The sequence below is a fragment of the Tamandua tetradactyla genome, chromosome 16 (genome assembly GCF_023851605.1).
Source record: "Tamandua tetradactyla isolate mTamTet1 chromosome 16, mTamTet1.pri, whole genome shotgun sequence".
Classification (NCBI taxonomy): domain Eukaryota; kingdom Metazoa; phylum Chordata; class Mammalia; order Pilosa; family Myrmecophagidae; genus Tamandua; species Tamandua tetradactyla.
This window is the reverse complement of record NC_135342.1, coordinates 81936173-81940009: the sequence shown is the minus strand read 5'-3', so window position 1 is coordinate 81940009 and position 3837 is coordinate 81936173. Positions and strand designations below refer to the sequence as shown.

The 3837-nt window shown below is 56.4% G+C and overlaps 1 long non-coding RNA gene across 1 annotated transcript; it reads left to right on the top strand.

Annotated features, from left to right (window-relative positions):
* Positions 1-252: 252 nt before the first annotated feature.
* Positions 253-3589, top strand: LOC143659884 (uncharacterized). The gene is made up of 3 exons (XR_013163801.1): positions 253-676; positions 934-991; positions 1903-3589. It is a non-coding gene; the product is annotated as an uncharacterized LOC143659884 (long non-coding RNA).
* Positions 3590-3837: the final 248 nt, after the last annotated feature.

The window sequence follows — 3837 nt, the reverse complement described above, 5'->3', positions numbered from 1 at the left end:
GACTCCTGTGCGCTCGGTCCCTGGGCAGGCCACGGGGGCTGTGTCCCGGTGTCTCATTTGCAGGTGATGCAACCCCGTCACTCGCGACAGCCCATGGGGAGCACCGAGCCTTCCCCTCACCCCAAGGTCCAGCTCCTTGGATGTCAGCACGGAGTTCACGCTCCCTGTTTTGATGGTGACACCTGGGGCACAGGGAGGGGCCGTGACACAGACACCGGCACGCAAGGGGAGGGCGCCTTCTTTGGCAATGAGAGGTTGCTCAAAGTCCAGCTGAGACGGGACCGTGGCCGCCCTGGCCGTGGATGGACATCATTGGCCATGGAGCCTCTTCGGGCACTTCCGCCGACATCACAGACACGCGGGGAGAAAGGCAGCTGCGGGTTCCTGACACCTGTCCAGCGCTGTGGCATGTCCCTCGCCCGAGCCTCTGCTGCTGTCGGTGTTTTTATCTCCGTTTTGCAGCGGGAGCTGCAGAGACGTGGGGCGGCGTGTGCGGCCACAGACTGAGCGCAGCCCTGGAACCTGCCTCTGGTGACCTCTGTGCCCTAGAAGAAGGGAGGAGGCTTTGGAGACCTCCCTGGGGGACAGTGTCACCTCGGCTGGGACGGCACCCAGAAGCAGGTGGCAGGAAACCCAAGCAGCTTGGACAGACGTGCGTTTGCGTTTGTCCAGCCAGGTTGGTTCCGCGGCCGACTGGTGCCAGGGGCTGGGCGAGCTGCCCTCACGCCTGCAGCTCCGGGGCACAAGGCGGTGGCCGGGGAGGCCTGCTGGGGGCGGGAAGGGGGTGCTCATTCTCCCCTTTTATTAGAGACGCAACAGCTCCCCGTAAACCCCTTGGCAGACTTTTCACTTGGCTGGCGCCTGTGGGCCCAGCTACCCCTGGAGGCCGGAGGAACTGGGACTGAGAGCCTGTGGCCTCCCAACCTTCTCTAGGAGCCAGCAAGAGAGAGGAGCTGGGAGCGGCTGCCAGGTGTGTCTGCAGGGCCACCAGGTAACTGTCCCGACCCCGGTGCTGGGGGCCTTGCCAGCCTCCGACCTGCTAGAGAGGGAAGGTGAAGGGGCCACCCCTGGTCCCACCAAGGGCTAAGGGAGGTCTTCCTGCAGGGTCAGGCCTCCTGCTCCTGTCCCTTCAGGCTTGGGGACACCCCCGGGGGGGCCTTCCCCTTTCCCATCTCCGCTGTGTCCTTTCTTTGCCCACCCCTCTGTGGGGAGCCTGCCAACACCCCCCGCTGTGGAGACTGGTTCTCGCTTCCCTCCAACAAGAGTTCCCAGGCCCTGGGCTCCACAGCCAGCCAGGGACAAACATGGCTGAGCACCAGGGGACCTTGGACCCGAACTGCTCTGTTAGCGACGCCCGTCCCGAACTGCCCACGTGCCACGCCCTGTGCCCAGGGCTCCCGTCCTGCACGCCCTCACCCCCGGCCCAGTGTCAGCACTGCTCAGAGGTGCCCAGGAGATGCTGCGGCATCTGGGAGGGCATGACGGGCGTGAGACTCAACGGCACGCTCATGAATGCCAATATCTACTGAGCGCTGACAACACGGTGACGGTGTCACGGCTGTCACCTGGTGTCATCCTCGCCGCCCCCCCCCCCCCCCCCCGCCAGGTGGGAACTCCTGAGGTTGAGAGCAACAACATCGAGTTGCTCATCCCTTCTGGAGTCGCGGACCCAGTTTTTGGAGACATTTCCCCAAAGGAGGAATCGATGGGTTGGGGGACTGGACCAAACCCTCCAGCCTTGGAAACTGTAAGACGTCAAGATAAAAGGCAACTCGCGCCACCTGGTTCACAGCTCCTGGGTTTGCTACAGAGGAGGTAACTGGGTAACGAAGAGGACACAGGTGTCGGAGCTCCACCAGCTCTGCAGCCACAGGGCCATTCCAGCATCTCCCTGTCTTTCAGGTACCAGGGCAAAGACATCAAAGGAGGTCCCGAGACAGGAAGAAAAGGACTCACCAGCCCCAAATGTGTTTCTTCCCCATTGTTTTTAGCATCCCCAGGCCCCCTGCCTTCATCAATGCAGGTGTATTAATTTCCATTTCTGCAAAACAAACCTAGTGACTTGAAGCAGCACCCGCCCATTCTCTGGGCAGTTTCTGTGGGGCAGGAGCCGGGGTGGCCACGGCCGGGTCCTCTGCTCTGCTCAGGGTCTCACGAGGCCAAAATGACGGTGTTGGCTGGCCGCGCTCTCTCCTGGTGGCCTGGGGACGAGCCCTCTTCTGAGACCATCAGAGTATTGGTGGAATCCGGCTCCTGGTGTTGTAAGCTCTGGGTCCTGGATCCCTGCTGGCAGTCGGCTGGAGGGCCATTCTTAGCTCCTAGAAGCCACACCACTTCCGCTCGCACGGCCCCTCCATCTTCAAGTCAGGGGAAGCCTGCATCGGGTCTGTCCAGAAGCTTCCAGCCTCTGATGGCCCCTTCTGCCACCAGCTGGAGAACACCGAGGACTTCTGAAGACCCCCCTGCACGATCTCTGTGTCTTAAGGTCACCTGGCTCGGGGCTTTAACGGCATTAGCCATGTCTGGACTGCTGTCTGACTGGCAGCCAGGGGCTGGGAATCCTGGGGGGCACCTCTGGAATCCTGCCCGCCATAGCGGGTAAGGAGGCCCCTCTTCCGGGGTCTCTGGGCGGGGAGGTAGTGCTGGAATCTTCCTTCTCTGGCACGACACGGGCCCTCTGTCTACAAGGAGGAATTTGTACAAGCCCACTCCTTGAAACTGAAGGAAAAAACCTAACAGGTTCCTGCCCTCCAAAGAGGAAACTAAAATGTGCACAGTAACAAACCTGTCTTCTGTGAGGCAACTTGTTACTCACACTTAGGAGAGCTGGATATTGGCTTTCTTTTCCCTTTTCTCCAGGACGTTTTAAAGTGACAAATCGTCAATGCTTTTCAAAATCGATCTTCAAGGCTAAATTTAATGAGTTTCCCAATCTACTAGAATCCTCACTACCAGGTGTGGAGGATCCAAACAGCCATTTGTGGTGTCTGTGAAGAAGAGATTCCAAGCCCTCCAGCAAGTTCTGTCCCCCCATCCCCCACCCCACACCGTGCTTTTAAAACAACTAAATCTCTGGTTGGCCACAGTCTACACCACTCCCTATTTTATTTTACCACCCAGTTTAGTTCTTTTACTTCCTGCCTGGCTCTCAGAGGCATTTTAATTTGCAACCCCTGGCTTAATTCACACGTTTAATAAGATGGGTTTCAAAAGCAAATACCTCACAGTGTACGCAAGAGTAAACTTTGAATGGATCAGGAATCTACGCGTAGAAAGTAAAACCGTATAAATCAAAGAAAATATGGTGAATGTCTTTATAAGCTGGGTGTGGGAAAAGGCTTTTTTAACTGTGACAATCCAGATGCAACAAATGATCGATGAATTTAAATACATAAAAATAACAAAATTTTCCTGGCATAAGCAAAGTCAAAAGACATTTGACTGGAATTGAGAAGCGATTCGGGAGGCTACTTTTATGTAAGCTTTGGCTCGATATTGCTAATTGCCCTGGTTTGCCAAACCCCACCTGACACCATTTAGTCAACCCTAAAGAACATCCAGGGCTCTAACTAAGACTGTACAAAAGTTTCTCGTATCAAGTTTATTTTCCTAAAACCTATAACCTCCCCATGGTTCCTAGGCCAGGTAAGTCCTGAGACCAAGGGGGCCCAGCCTCTCCAGAACATCATCTAGTTCCATCCCCATCCCATATTGCTGACATCCCGTTTGAACATGAAAAAGTTAGAATGGGCATAGCCCAGAGACCCCCACAGATTGGGGGTACGGTCAGAGGAGGAGGAGGAGTTATAACAGAGAAGATGGGATTTAACAGATGAG